This window comes from Opisthocomus hoazin, chromosome Z (genome assembly GCF_030867145.1).
Source record: "Opisthocomus hoazin isolate bOpiHoa1 chromosome Z, bOpiHoa1.hap1, whole genome shotgun sequence".
Classification (NCBI taxonomy): domain Eukaryota; kingdom Metazoa; phylum Chordata; class Aves; order Opisthocomiformes; family Opisthocomidae; genus Opisthocomus; species Opisthocomus hoazin.
Genome location: NC_134454.1, coordinates 58212376 through 58228668, shown reverse-complemented (window position 1 = coordinate 58228668; position 16293 = coordinate 58212376). Strand labels below are relative to the sequence as shown.

Sequence of the window (16293 nt, the reverse complement as noted above, 5' to 3'; positions counted from 1 at the left end):
TATGTGCATGTGAGACCCAGATTCTCTAATGCAGCTTCATATAAATCAGTAGTATTATTGTAGCTGATGAAACTGCAGTCTCTGACTAGCAGAAAATACTGCCATCTTGATCCATGAATATGTGAAAAGCAAAAATGAAGTTTACCAGCAGTTTACCAGCTGGACTTAAACTGATTTTGTAGGAAAGATAAGGGCTGACTTTGTCCTGTCCATGACTGGGAACTTTCCTTTATTTTGTATTTATATGGAGCTGAGCACAACTCAGCTTTAGCTGTAGGTGGTCTCCTCTGATATAAAATGATCACTCCTCTGTTCCAGAGCAGCAGGGAGGAACTTGACTCAAAGGTCAGTGACAGTGATTTGTGGAAGTGTCAGAAGTGGAGTCATATTGTGCGTTGCTTCGCAGGCCCTCTCCCCTATATCGTTATCTGGATGTACCGTTGCATTCAGTCTCTACTTCATGGCCACACACAGCTCCAAGTCAGTTGGTGCATCTTAAAAAAAGGAGAAGGGCCTGCCGTCTGCTCTGTGCTGCGGCTGCCAAAACTCCACAAAACGCTAGCAGCAAGACAAAGCTTAGCTGCCGTCAGTCTCCATCTGGGAAGCACCAGTGAGTGCAAGTGAAATGATGCAAATACAAAAATTGACTGTCTGCAAATCGGTCCCAGGAACAAAAAGCTGGAGGAGCCAGGGTTTTGAGATACTCAGGGAAGTACGGGTAAAATTAAAGTACACAAGGTTTACATACAGTTGTGATAACTCACAGTATGTGAGGAAACGTAGTTAAGTGCGAAGTATATTATGGTTGATATTTGAAGACACCAGTCAAGACTAGAGTTTAGTTGGTGTTTTTCATAAAATCAGCCTTGCTTTTGCTTTGATTATCTGCACCGGAGTTTTCCGTAGCAAATGATATAGGTGTGCAGGCCCATACATTCTCAAATCTTAGATACATGCCAGAAAATTGGTCTGTGAGGATGTTCTCCTCTAAAAAATATAAGTGGCAAAGGGCTGTATTCAGCTCCTATTACTTGCTAATACCAAGCAGATAAATTCCGTACATCAAACAATTTTATGTGCATGGCAGATGAACTATCAAACAGCGAAAGCATCTGTGAACAGCAGTGGGTCATTCGAGTCTCCAGAGTCAGTTCCAGTTCGTAGGGGAGCCCGTAACTCCAGTACTGCTGGAAAATTTTGAAACCTGAAATGCAGAGGTTTGCATAGACCTCTGGTAGCAGTGACAGTACCGGCAGTAGATTTAGATTGACATTCCCAAGGTGGCTGATACTGCGTGAAAGGAGGAGGTGCCTCAAAACTCCTGACTGCTGGTACTCCTCTGAGCAGTTACAACATGGCAGAATTTTTTTACGGTATGTTTTCCTGTGAGAACAGGGCTCCCAGCCATGGAGCGGTAGCTGGTTTGCCACCTCCTCCAGCTGTGCTGCCGCCGTGTGTGCAGCTGAGCGTGTTTGTGATACAGCAGTATGCAGGTGTACTTTCTAGTTATTCTTTGTTCTGTAGGGAGAGTAGCGTGGAAAAACAGGGTGGGAAGATCCTTTAAGAAGTCATTTTCTCCACTGTGTTCTTCCAAAGTAAGATCAACTAAACTTAAACTTTTCCTAACAGAGTAGCTGGCCAAATTTCCCGAGAGTACTGGGTGAAAAACTGCCGTGGGTTGACACAACGAGGGAATTAAAGATATACCAATGTAAAGATAATAGTGTAAATCAAGATGGATTCCTGCTTCTTGCCATCGTTCAGTGGTAGGCTGCGGTCAGTTTTTCAGAGTGGCAATATGTAAGAAGGGTTATATTCCAGTTGCAGCTTTCAGGGGCACAGTTGCACTGGGGCAAGAGCAGCTAAGCGGCTTAATGCATAGAGGATGCTCAGTTCTGCTTGAAAAACGACCCAAAGAAACCCCTGAAAGAAAGAACATTTCTGGTTTTCTCAGGAAGGAGTTTGTTGTTGCGTACGCAGGATCAGAATACATCCACTAATCACCGCTGTTTGTATTTGTCCACATGCAGCAAGCTAATAAAGAGCAAGCTAATCAGACAGAACTGATAAAAGCATTGATAATTATTCCCTGAAAGCTCTAATTTGATACAAAACTGAAAAGTTTGTTCTTCTCAAGGGCATTTCCTGTTTGTTTGCCCTCTTACCCTTTATTCTAGTTCTTCTTTGTTTTTCTTGTTTGTTTGGTTTATTTAACTTCCATAGAAGGGGTGGCAGCAAGGACAACGGAAAGAAAGAACAAAGAAGGTGGACTTCTTTTACACTTAAGTGTAGGATAAGAATGTTTTTTTTTTAATCTTTAAACAACAGATATTTTTTCATTCTTACTTTGTTATGAGACCCGTCTCCCATTTTTAAAGGCTAAGTCTGGGGACAGAAAAGCTTCAGTGAATTTCCCAGTGAGCTCTACAACCTTGGTTCCCTCTGTGCAGACTGAGATTTCCCAGCTGCAGTACCCTACAGCTGACATTACTACATATGATCTCATATGCAGGAGTCCATTCAGGGCACAGTATTACCTTGTCTACACAATGTTATGTACTTGTATGCCTAAACTGTAATTGCACATGGAGGAATTTTGCACAAGCTTCTGCCATCAGAGATTTATTTATCATGGATACTGGAGCATGTTTGAACAGATCACTATTATTACCTTTAAACAGTACCCTAATCGTTGTGCACAAGGTTTAGAAATAGAAGAGGAAAACAAGTAAGACATTGTGGTTCCAGAGCTGTCATTCCAGAGTGTCCCAAAGAAAATGTAGCACTTGTTGGCAGCTTCAAAGGTACTCATCTGTGAGAGGCTGACTTGATCATTCATTAAAAATCCTAGGAAAATTAAACCTGAATGCCCAAACTAAAAAATTTCCAAAGCAGTCTTGGAAAGCAAGAGTGAAATTCTGGACCTGTCACTTTGAGTGGATTCTTTAAAGTGGCAGAAATTGGAACAAACAATTCCCATTTAATTAAGGACTAAAATCACCAGGCAGCTTTTGAAATCCAGTCTAAACTTACTTTTCAGAGCCAGTGAACTGCTTTACCTTGGTGCAGTAAAGGGACTGCAGAACATGCAGATGGATGGCACAGAATCTTGCTGTCTCAGAGAGAAACACACTAAGCCCAATCAATAGAAGGTTGAATCTGAAGAAGACTGAACTTATTCTATGGAAGAAATGTGTGGATGATAAACATCTATTGTAAACAATATCCCTTCTGTATGTTAACAGGCATTCATGTAGTTTCTTGTCTTTTTAAGATCAAAAAGTGGTAATGGAATGGGGAAAGGAAAAATGCATAATGACACATGGGCCTCGTTCACCATGAAGTATACTCTCGGAAGAATGAGCTGCTGAAGTAACACCCAGTTAATCAGCCCAGTGTGTGTTAGAGGGAATACAATCCTGCAGGAATGGATGAGACCAAAAGTCCATCTAATTCATCTCTAAAAGCAGTCATAACCAGATGCGTTACAAAGGGGCGTGTGAACACTGAAGTAGCTCTAAAAAGCTGTATTAACTCCTAACTCCCTATGATTAGCACAACATGTGCTGTATGAACTACTAAAAGCACTAATGGAAAATAAATGTTTTTACAGAAATGAGATTGTATAGGCTTCCTATATAGTTTTCTTGATCATAGCTTCTTATGAAGTAACACAGTTCCTAGCACCTGCATTGCAAGAATTTGTCAAGGTTATATTTAATTGATTTTAATAAAGAAAATAGAATATGCCAAAACCTAAAATGCATGTTCATCTTGTGGCTAACCTTGGGAGAGCCTTATATGATAGTATAGGAATTAAACTTACCTTGCATCCATCTGTATGGTCTGCATCCCCTCCTCTTAGTGTTACATACTCATCAGTTTTCTCATGCCATCCATTTCTTTATATAGCTCTTTCACAAACTAATAATTTCGGGCTGATTGCTAGGAATCATTTTCACTGCAGATTTCTTCCTGATAGGCTACAGTGATTCAGAAGCCCCCACATCGCCAAAGAGGAGTCCTGGAAATCTCGGTCAAAAAATTTATCCCTGCTCATAACTTCCTTTAGAAGCATATGAAAGTCAGCACTGATGAGCAGCTTAGGGAGGAAGCCTGGACAGAGATCACAGGATACAGCAATTGTAATAAAATTCTTTCCTGAATGCGCAATAAGAAAGTGGACAAGTTTTTACAGTTATCAAGAAAAACAACACAAACGGATAGGTCATTGTTCTGTAATTCTGATGGGGCTAATGCTGACGACATTGCTTTTCTCAAGGAGAAGAAAATAGTTTATGGGCTGCCGAGGAAAGGCCTGATTTAGTGGATCTGGACTTGGGAAAAAAACGACGAAAGTATTTTGTTCCTTTTAAGATAGTAGAATCAGTAAATCTAACCAATTCCTGTACAATTATGTGCTATACTCAGAGACATAAGAAATGGAGGGAACAGCTAATAGGAGAAATAAGAAGCCACAGAATTACTGTTTTTTATGGACAGTCTGGCTAGCATGGCCAGGAGCAAGTGCAGCAACATAGAATGAAGCAGAATCATTGAAGTGAGAAGAAGGTCCTCTAAGATGAAGAGGAATAGAAAGAACCTCATTTGAAGGAGAGGAAGAATCTGGATACTGAAGTCAGTGAGTTTTGATGCTGGAAAATGAAGAGGTAGCATTTCACACTTCGGCATGCCACGTGGGCAGAAAGAGGAAAACTGGCCAAGAACGGTGAGAGAGAACTTAGGTAGTGAGAAAGTAGCTTAGGTGCTGGAGCCTCTGTGGAAAAACACTATAGGTTGTGAGTCCACTGAATCCGCAGGAAGGTTGTTGGTATCCTGACTAGTGGCACCAACATTGGAGGCAAGTTAAAGACAGCATTTGCAGCAATGGAATTAGTCTGTCCACTACCCAATGAGATCACACAGTAATGGATGGGAGGGGTGGAGGGGCAACCAGAGAAGATTAAATTCGACTATGTCCTCTTGCTGCAGATGTCAAGGAGATAATTGACAGGCACAGTGAGATACCTGTTCTTCAGATTAAAACAAAATGACCAGAAGCAGGAACTGGCCCATCTTGGAGCCAAGAAGGGAATTGTGTCTGCAGAGCAAGCTGCTTACACACTGGATCCAGCCCCGGATGCCTGCAAGTAGCTGCAGAATGTGAAGGTCAAACCTGCTGCCTTGATAAAAGAGCTGGAAACATTCAGAAAGTGAAGCTGTTTCAGCAGGGCAAAATGTAACAGCTGGCAGAACTCAAAAGCTGCCTGTTTTTTTTATGTAAAAGCACAGCGCGAAGCAAACCACAAGCTGAACAACCTAGTGAGAGGAAAACAAGTTAGGCTCTAGGGCAGACTGCAGCGTCTGTAAGCGTGGAAGTCAGCTGGCGATTCTGAGCAGCTTTGGGAAGATTTGTGTTGAATAGACATCCATCATTCTGCAGTAGGAGTGTCCGGGGAAGCTCAGGATTTGACAAGACACCTTTAAAGCTTACTTGCAGAAGGTGCTTCTCCAGCTGTATAAAGAGAACAAAAGCAAAACCCTGGACTCAGTCCTATCTCTGGAAAAAGTCAGTCCTGGCAAAGGAGGAGGAAGAGAGAGGTTTCTTGCCTCCTGGAAAGCAAGTCCTTGTAGGATGGCATGGACATGCAAAAGCTCAGTAATATGGAGTACCCATGAGCTCAGTAGAGGCCAGGGATGGGAAAAGAGGAGGAAATGGTTCTCACAACAACAATGAAAAAGTGTAACTCTTTCTTTAAGGGCACTGTAGGTCATGGCAGACAAGAGGTCTGTATCCTCGCTTCTAATACATGTGGAGATGCTGTCAGGAGGAGGACTGAGGCACTCTTCCAGCTCCATGCTGGAGGTTTGGTGGGTACAGAGTGAGCTGGAGGAAGCTGCTGTGAGGCTGAAGAGCCTAAAAGCACACCTTTGCTTGGGTGGAGGCCAGGGGTCTCACTGACCTGTGTATTGCAGAGAGACTAGGTAAACTAAACTTTCCAGGGCTGGAGGATGGCTTGCTCTGAGGGTAACTCTTCCGTTAAGATCAGAGGCAAGGGACAGCATACTTTTGTCCATGGCCTCTGGTCATACTGACGCTGAAGCAGGCTGTACAGTTATGGAGTGGGCCCATTCTTTCTTCTGGTTCACAGGCTGGTTTTGAACTCTGGACGGTGCATTTCCTTCCCTTCTTGAGTGTCATTATCTAACGAAGGAGGAATATCACTTCTTAAAACTGATCCCCTTGCCGCTAAGATTTACACTGAATGCTGTTGTCTGCAGCTCTAAACTGTGAGTGAAAGAAGATTTTTTTAATCCGTGACTGACTTTGTCCACAGTTAAAATTTAGAGGGGGCTCTGCCATGAAGTCAGACTCCCACGTGCACATCTCCACTGGGTTAATGGAGCTACTCTAATAAATGCTGGTTATGTAAAAGGCTGAAGCTTTTGTAGTAACGAGCCCAGAGTAGGAGTGCTTATTCAGGCAGAAGTTGCACAGGGTTTCATGAGGACTGGTTGGGTAAGGATCTTAAACTGTCAAATTTTGATCTGTCTTAAATAGTTGTTTAAGAAACTAGAGTACTGCAACTGATGTGAAATGGCATTTGGCTGGCCACAAGGAAATTTTGGGAATTGACCATTTTAACTTGTATCTCAAGGGCTAAGTTTGTGACATTTACATCCTGGTTGGTCGATTTTACACCAGTGAAGATTTGTCCATTGCTACTGAAATTGAGGTTATATGAAACAACATTGAATCTTTTTATTTGACTTTCTTTGCATTTGGTTGGGTTCTGTGTCTCCTAGGCTTCACTTTTGTTTTGTGATGAATTTTTGCTCTGTTGTTCCATGCACTGGGGGTGTTACTCACATGAACATTTATCATGGGAGATGATGTGCAGAATTTTTAAAGCATGGGCTTTGTTCAGATTGAACTATTACATTCTGCATAGCTATCCATCTGATCACATTGCTCACACAGAAACCCTGACCCACAGTCTTATCCCTGTGTGAGTTGTCTGGCAATGCACATGTAATGCACACTGAAATATTTCTGCGGGAGTCCTGGTTTGGGCTGATTTTTAAAAGATAGACAGTTGCACAGAAGAAGGTTGAAATGTTGACACAGAAATATATTCATGCTGCATGCCATTATAAAGTATACCTCTGAGGAATCTGAGAAAGGAAGAAACTTAATATAAAGTTAAAATTGCTACCTTACATAAGCTTCCAGTATTTTAGCTGGCGACTCTGCATATTTTCTTTGCTTCTCAAACTATAGGTTAGATCCATGGTTGAGAAAATCAGCTTATTTCTGGCGAAGTCAAAGAATTTTTACCACCTAAGTGTTTGGCTGCATGTATATTTTATGTCTGAAACGTAGTAATTTTGTTACAAGTGAGCTTCACAACACCTTGTTGTATACAGATAACTTCAGATGTAATTTTGCTTACATTTAATGTTAAGTGTTTGTGAGAAATTACAAGGCTATGCTTGTCACTGCTGAGATGGATAGGAGGAGAGCAAGCTCTTTTGCCCGCAGCAGGCACTGGCACAGGCCTGCAGTGTTCTTCGTCCGGAGGGCAGTAACTTCCCAGATTCACTTCTTCACGTGGCAAACGTCAGCGCACCAAAGCTTCCCCACTGCGGGACACAGAGGAGGATGTGGGGTTATTTAAACCTTAGCCAGTGCTTCTGTTTCTCTCCAGGTGGGACAACTAAGCAGCATCTATCTGTTACCTGTTTTTCTGTGACTAGAAGGATGGGAAGAAAAGTGAGCGTGGCAGGTTGCAGTAAACAGCGTGATGCAGTCACTTGTGCTCGCTGCGATGGAGTGACTAATTCCTGTGCTAGGGAATATACATTGAAGCTAGGATGCTCAGTGAGAGCTAACGTTGCTATAAAATAATAACAATGCAATTATTTCTTACTAAAAGTTAGGAAGCTCCTTCCAGGAAGACCTTATGAAAGCTGTCACCATCCTCTGACTCATATATTGCAAATCAAGGGAGAGTAAAAGAAGACAGAGCAGGTACTTGAAATGAGTATTAACCATCAGTGTGTACCCCAAGATACAATAGTGAGGAATCTTGAAGCTATGGTTGTTCTGCAAAATGTTAAATAAAAGAAATGTTAAATAACAGAAAAGAGGTGAGCAAAGCTCTTTGAAAAGTAATTTTCTAAATAGAAGTATTACTAACCTGCTATCCTTCCTGCTTCCTGAACTCAGTCCAAACCAGGTCATCTGTAGCTAAAAAGAGCTTGAATTTCCAGATGAAATGCCTCAACCACTGACTGCAAAAGGTATATTAAACTGTGGCTTTCTTTATTGCTGAAATCTGTCTTGGACCTCTTCAGTTTATTCCAAGGCATTTCTTGATGTGCTTGTCTAAGCCCATGGTCTGCTGTAGTATCCTGACATTAGGAGCCATCCATCCTGACAGGCTCAACAACGGTGTGTTTTGCCTTGTGAAAGTTAATGAGTACAAAGAAACAACTTCCTCCTCAGCAAGAACACAGCATGTTTTCCAATTTTCACTTCCACCCCTTCATTCCACTACATGATGTCTTTTCCACGAAGAGCAATTTACATGTCCTCTGACCTCTCAATAACTGGTGTAGCTACCGTCCCTTTGCAGCCCTGTAGCTCTTCCGTTGCACCCAGCCTCGGACCCTAGTGTAGGCTGCCTGTTCGTAACTTGCAAAAGGACGTTGTTTTAGGTTGAAGGAGAAGACTGGCCTTGGAAAAGAAGAAAGGGTCATGCCTAGTCTGAAAGTGCATGTCAGGGGAACTGCGTATGGGGAGCAACTGGCAGGCTTTTTGTAGCAGGGGGCTGCAAGGGAGGAGGCCGTGAACTCCTCTGTGCCAGTCACAGCTGCTTTCAGCCAGCTTTGAGAGGGATGAGAAGAACCCACTGTATGCCAGAACCTGATCTAACGAGAGCAGCGTATGGCACCTCTGCTCAAAACCTGTTTAAGAAAGAGCAGCAGCCTCTAGGGCAGAAGTCACTGGAGGAGACATGAGGAGATCTACGAGGAGATGGAGGAGGAAGAAGTGGAGGAAGTGGAGGAGACAGGTGGAAGGGAGAGCCACAATCCTGGAAGGAGGCACTCCGTGCCAGAGCAGAGACCTGGGAGGCAACTGTGGCCCATGGAGGACCCGTGCGAGAGCAGGGCCATCCCTGGAGGGACTGTGGCCCATGGGGAACCCACTGTGAAGCAGAGGTAGAGTAAGAGGCAAGAAGAAGTGGATGAAAATGAATAAGAAGCAAGGAACAGCAGGAAGAAACCATGGCACACTGACCCCAGCTTTCCGCATTGCCCAGAGCCTCACAGAAGGAACTGGGAGGGAATGAGCGGAACACCTATTGAAAGCAAGGGGTGTTGAGACTAGGAAGGGGGTGAGAGAGGTGCTTAGCTGGAGCTGAGGTTGAGGAGGGAGGAGAAAAAGTCTTTCCCTATGTGTTTAGTTGTTCATGTCTTCTTTTTTTTTCCTCTCAATATCTAAATCAGTAGTTGAAATTTGGTGTTAATTGGCGATAAATTAAATGAAATAGAATTCCCGACTAAAACTGCTCTGCCTGCAAAGACCTGCCACATCTTCCCAAGAACACAAAAGCCAACATCATGTTCTGCTGTGCATGTAAGACTGGGGAGGTACAAATGTCTCTGAGAAATCTGTAGGAGCCGCATGTGCTCATCTACTCTGAAAACTCGAGCCATCTAATAATTCTTAGAAGCTGCTCCCAGCGTGGCTATTGACTTTGTGTTTGTACAGCCTGGCCATTGGACCTAACCATGTCCCCTTCCCTTATCATCCTTCTTGTACCATTTGTCAGGGCTTGTCTCTCAGTGACCTGACGCCACTGTCATGCAGCCAGGAGAATGCAAAAGCAGAGAAATGCTATCCAGTGGTGCCTAAAGATGCTTCCTACCATCCTACAGGTATTTTAACAGAGCGAACAAAATTAAATGCTCCATTTGCTTCTCATGAACAGCTGTATATTAGCTGCTTTATTGGAAAGTATTGTCCAAATGCTTTAACAGTTGGCACAGATACTGATTTCCAGAATTAAAAAAAATCCAGTCTTCTGATGGAGCTGAAAAAAACCCACACGTTCCTCACAGGAAGCTGGTTTAAGGAGATGCCAGTAGCAGAGCAATTTTCGGCTCTTTGGTATTGACGTGGCGCAGTTTCCACCGATGTCAGGTCACCAATTCTTCTGAAAACCTTATCCAGCATACTCCACTTTCTTTCAAACTCTTTACCACCTAGGAGGAGCCCTAATATCCTGCTGATAGTAAACTAAATGTACTCTTTCTCCCTGTGTTCTGAGTAAACATGCTGAAATTATTTATTTTACAATTTAAAATGATGATCCAGTAAATGTTTGGAAATGTGTAAAGATGAAAAGCTCTAATGTGTGGTGAAAAACACACAGCTGCATTTATGCATTAAAGACCCAATTTTCCAGTGGTGCAACCAGATGATGGTACAACCAGACTGAGTCCGTTTAAGTCAGTGAAGTTACATAGCAGCTACACTGGGGAAACCGAGATCGGAAGCGGGAGTTTTTCCGTTCTGTCTAGCCCTGAGCCTTTCTACGAGGCGGTGACCGAGGGAAGGAGTTTGGGTCACTGCTGAAATGAACGTGCTAGTTATTATTCAGAGCAGAAGGGTCTGCGTTATTAATTTGAATATTTACTGCTAGGTATTGGACACCAGTGCAGAGTATTATTTCAGGTAACGATCAGTCCGAGCTCGCCGGGGTTTGCTTTCAGGTGTTTGTATTTCCGTGCCACTTGCAGAATTACAGTGGTGGTAGGCTCAGCGTTGAAACAGAAGTTGGGGAACTCGAAGATACGGTTCCCTCAGTAACCACGTATCATCTGGATTGCTCACAGCAAGGCCGAGCAAGAACAGCGAACAGCGTGCACAGCAACATCAGCCCCTTCCCTGCGGGCGAGCAATGGCAGCGCGTGGTGTCTGTAGAGGGACTGTGATTTGGAGTCACCTGCCTCCCGTGCGTTACTTGTTTTCCTTCGCAGAGCGTCGGATGCGCTGCTACGCTTTCACAGATCGCAGTGCAGTGTTTTTAAGCGTTCCTGCCGTGTACCGAGCAAGGTATTTGGCGGGGGTTGCGCGGTGGGTGATGTTTCTAGGGGAGGAGCCCTTTTGGGAGGACGAGGAGCTGGCACCGTCAGCCGCCTGAGAATTCAGTCCTTACCAAGATCGGTAGCGCAGGCCGCCTCTCAGACAGCTAAAACGCGCTGTCATTTACGGATTTTGTGTTTGGAGCAAGTAAAGTCGGGCGCTGTGAACCTTTAAAAATAATTTTTTTTTTTTCCTCCTCAAGTTTGATAATGGTCGTCCGGTCCTCCAAGAACTGACACGGCTGCGTCCGTCCCGCCGCAGCCGTGGGTACCGGAGCGCCGGCGGCCGCAGTCCGTGCCTGGTCCCCCCCGCCGGTGACACCGGAGGCAGGCGCCGCTCCTCTGCAGGCCCGCTGCGAGGGGCCGCTTCGCCCCGGGGCAGCGCTGTCGGTGCGCTCCGCCGCCGGGCACCGGGGGGGGGTGCGGGGATGCGCCCGGCCCGGCTCCGCGGCGGCGGGGAGTGGGGCACGGCGCTCGGGGAAAGGGAGAAAACAAAGGGGGGGGGGGGGGGAGAAAAGGAGAGAGGGAACAAGAAAAAGCGGAGAAAGAAGACAAAAGGAGGGAGGAGGCGAGCGGAGCGGGGCGGCCCATCGGTGGAAGGGGCGGGGGCCCGGCCGGCGGAGGCTATAAGAGGCGCGGCGGGGCGCGGGCGGCCGGCAGCGGGGCTGGCGGAGCGGCGCGGCGGGGAGGGGAGGGGACGCGGCGGGGCGGCTCGGCTCGGCTCGGCTCGGCTCGGCTCGGCTCGGCTCCCGGCGGGACCGGCGGCGGCTGCGGCCCGGGAGGTAGGCGGGCAGCTGTCGGGGGAGCGGGAGCAGGCGGAGAAGTGGGGTGGGGTGGGGGTTGGTTTTGGTTTTTTTTTGTTTTGTTTTGTTTCGTTGTTGTTTTCCGGCGTGGTGCCGCTCTCGGTGCCCTGCGCGGATCGGGAAGGGGCTCGCAGCGGGGTGGGTGCTGGGTGATAACGGGAGGGTTTTCGTCCCCCTCACCCCGGTGGGAAACCCTGTGGGGCCGCGGGGGGAGAGGGGAGGGCAGGGCCTTGGGGGGCGGGGGGTGGGGGGAGTGTGAAGACGGGGGGTCGGTCCGCCCGCTGTCGCGATGCACGGGAGGGTGGCTCGCGTGCGATATGTCTCGCTGCTGATTGTATCGCTGCTGCTTGCCGGGCTATGGCTGAGCTCGGACCTGCCGCCAGCCTGCTGCGGAACGCTGCTTCTGGGTTCTGGAGGTGCGCGACCGCCCGGGTCCTGAAAATGTGTCAGGAAAGACGCTACAATTACAAATTAAAAGTTCATGTTAAGCGGTGGTTTTGTCTGGTCTAAGGTAAACCAGGAGCGCCACCCACCCCCACCCCACCCCCCCTTTCCCTGGCTGTTGGGCTTGCAGGTCCTAAGGGTCTACAAAGAACGTAGTTGGAGGATCAAAGTTGATCTTGAAGTGTGTTGGAATAGACCTTATTGAAGCTGGGAGAATGTAAACATGAGCTTACAGACTTCTAAAGACTTCTTAAATTGTAAACTTGTAGGGTTGTACTTCTTGAAAGTTGTTGATGGGAATCAACACATTAAAATACGGTTTGGAGGTGCCTTTGGACATGAGTTGGTGCTTGTACAGCAGAGAGCAGCCATGCCTTGGGAGTGTTCCGTGAGCAACAGATGGCCAAGCTTGCTGTTGGAAGGCCGTTGCAACTGAGCAATCTCACAGAGTTTTGGAAGGGGTTTAACATTTGTGCCAGCACTTCTTGTGCTTGGCCCTTGCGGGGGGAACGCAAGGGCCAAGCACAAGAAGTGTGACAGGTGGGAACAGCACGGTGCGCTGAGGCTTTCCCCTGATTCTGTGGTGCCCCCACGGGCTGTTGAGCTGAGTGGGTACACGCTGCCGTGTGTCGCTGACCTAACAGATGCAAATCCTGTTGGTGGGTCTTCACAATTCATTGCGCAATTTTGAATTTCGATGTGTGTTGAGTGGTGTGGTGCAGCCTGTATCTGGAATGGTCTGGACAGATAAGGGCAGGAGTCTGCCTTTACTCCTGACACGGAGCACCCTGTTTCTCATGTAATTGTAATTTGGTAGGGCTGATTATGGTAAGAATTAGAAGTCAACTCTTTACAAAGTGTGTATTAAAGTTTGGTAGCGTGGAACCAGAGAGGTGTATGGTAGAGTTTAGGTCACAGTTTTTAAATTGGGAATGCCTAGTTTTAAGAAAATAATAAAAAATTGTGCTTTTTATGATCACTGCAGGTGTTCTGAGGAGATACCTGCTGGCCTCTGGATTGCAAGAGATCACAATTGCTGTTGTCTGGGGTTAGAGGGTAATAATCAAGCAGCTAGCCCCAGGCGTTCACAATAGCTTCTCCTGATAAATTGCTGCTGAAGTACACCTAGCCATGTGAGATTTATGCAAAACACACACCTCTGGTGCAGCTATGTGGGAGACTTTGGCATTTGTGGGAGTCATGGTAATCTTTTGGATATCAACTCCAAATTTCCTCTGAATGCAGGTGCGTAGCAGTGCAAGCAGGTATGTTGAAAGTTCAGTTGTTTCTTCACCCAGTGAGACTGAGGCATGTTTATAAATTGGCTTGCCACAGGCAGCCGCTGGCAAACTTTTTTTGTGATGCCAATTTGTTTCCAAAAATGAGTGTAGCTCAGTGCTATTGGTGTGAGTAGAGACTTGGTCTGGCACCAAATTTGGCATCTGTCATCACGGTGTAGCTCTGTGGCTCCTGGCGAAGTGCTGAACAACGGATAATGAAATGCCATGAGTTTAAAAAAAGGTCAGTAAAATTATTTTGGCATTTGTTCCAGGAGTAGCCCTTTGTCTAGCATTCCCTGGGCTGAACTTCCCCATAGCTGTGCGAGGGTAATAAGCCTCAGTGACTTGAGGAAAGCGGCTCTGGACCTTCTATGCAGATTCTGGGCTGGAGTTTGCAATGTCTCATGCGTTAGTCAAGTGTAATATACACATTTTGGAAAGCAGGTCTTCCCTTGCCTGCATGTCTGCAAGCCTGTTGTCTCACCAGTCGGTTCACCTGGCAGAGTTAGACCCACAGAGACAGAGCAGGAGGGAGATGAGTCCTAAACTCATCCATCCGTGGCCAAACGTGATCAGCTCTGCTAGTGTTTATCATGTATTGCACCATGCAGGCACAGTATTTCTTAGGGTGTGGTTTCTTCAGAACTTTAATGCAGAGTAATTGAAGGTTGCTAGTGAGGTAGTAATGGACCTGCTTCATTGTTCCCCAAGTGCCTGTTCTCTTTTTCTCTCCTCATCTGTTTCATCCTCCTTGCTGGTGCTGGAGTTCACCAGCCCAGGATGAGTAACTGAGAACGAACTCTCCTCTTCTTTGCTTGGTGATTTTTTTTTTTTTTTTTTTGTCTTTTTCAGCATCCTGTGTTTAGAGTCTTCTCATGGCTTTGGTTGCTGGTGCCAGCACAAAGATGATGTCAGGAGCAGAGCAGAAAGGGAACCAGACTACCACTTTGTTTAAGTAACCTTGGAGCAAGCACCCGTGGTGTTTATGTAGGTCTCCTCGGCTGGGCAACACACCAAATCCTGAAATAAGTCCAGAGGCCATGGCTGACCAAGCACCAGTGTGTTCCCGTTAGGCTGGTTATTCTTGATGACCCGTGCTGTGAGAGGGGCTAGAGTCAGAACCTACTGTTTAGTAAAACACATTTTATGCATACGACATATTTTTCTTGTTCGTGTGGGGCAATGTGGACTCTACCCACTTTCTCCAGGTCTAACATGGTAGAAATTCTCTCTCTTTGAGATTGTCTCATATTTATGCCAGCTGAGAATTTGAATCCTGGATGCTTGGAAGCTTTCTGTGTAGTTAACCAGCTTGCACGTCTGTGGTTACTGATATTAAGAGTATAGATTAAAAATACCGTGGTAAGACTCTACTTGTAGTGTTCAAAAGATGATTGCCACAAGAAGTTAAAATATTTCATATTCTGTAGCTGTGTGTCTTGTATTGCTGTTGGTCGTACAGAAGTCTTGCAGAGCAACTGGGAAGAGTTACTGTGATGTGAACTACTGACTGGAGTACCCTATTGTCTGTTTTTTGGTCTGTTTCTGTAAAATAGGTGGCAGCAAAGCTAGTCCTGTCTTTTTTAGCATTTGTCATTGTGGGGGAAAAAAGCACGTGAGCTTGCCTCAAGGACCGAGAGCGAGACAGAGTAGGATGGAAAACTGTTGATGCAGCTTTTCTGACACAACAGGCTAACACTGTAGGAAAAATGAGAGCATTCAGAACTGTATTCATGGGGTTATTAGTGAAAAAGCTTAATCACGGACTACAGGAATGCACATCAGATTGAATGGCATAAATATCCATATACAAGCTGACCTTTTCCCTCTTCTATTGTTTTCCGGAGGAGTGTTGCTTAGCAGAGCTCTATCTAATGCAGTAAGAGATCGGTTTGCGTTATGCTGACTTTGTTGGGGAACGGTTGGTATTAGACAGAAAAAGGAGAGCAAAGGAGCCTTTCCGAGACTGTTCTGGTTTGGGCTAGATAGCAAGGTCATTTTCTGGGAAAGAACAAACAAGTCGGAGCCTCTGACCACACAGTTCAGAGATCATTCTGGAGGTCTGGTTTCATTTTTAGCAAATGGCAGGCAGGGCTGTGTGGAAGATAGAAGTGGCCGAAACCTGTTACCACCCTCCTTGCTTGGCTTGCTGAAACAACCTGCAGTTTTGTTAGCTCATTTCCAAGTGAATCATTGTTACCAGGACAGGAAAGCAGACCGTGCAACGAATATTAATTATCATTTGTGGTTGTTAGCTTAGTAAAAGCCAAAATTAAGCCATGTGGAAGGTCTCAAGAGCAGCAGCAGTGGTTCTAGGGACCAGGAGAGCCTGGCTCCCAGCAACCTGTGCCTGTCTTCTTGTGATGACTTGCCCCTGTTTCCTCTTGCCTGCTTTCACTGTGATTGTGACAATGAGATGACAAAAGTTTATACGCTTCATGGTAGAAGTGAAAGTGTGTTTTTTCTCACCTGCAGCAGGTGACCCGTGTTTTTAAAGATTCTAGGCTGTGTTGCTAATTTCAGCAACCTGGCTTTAAGTCTCAGGTTTTCAGATGTAGCTTCTGCTTTTCCAGGTGAATTTTTGTGCCTTCAAAAGAAACAGGCAAGTTGTC

General features: G+C 45.7%; 1 protein-coding gene across 2 annotated transcripts in view; it reads left to right on the top strand.

Moving 5' to 3' along the window:
• Positions 1–11850: 11850 nt before the first annotated feature.
• ABCA1 (ATP binding cassette subfamily A member 1) overlaps positions 11851–16293 on the top strand; it is a 100566-nt gene continuing 96123 nt past the window's right edge. For both annotated transcript variants that reach the window (XM_075410708.1, XM_075410706.1), the window contains exon 1: positions 11851–11936. The gene's annotated coding sequence lies outside the window, so the exon portion shown is untranslated. The remainder of the gene's footprint in view (positions 11937–16293) is intronic.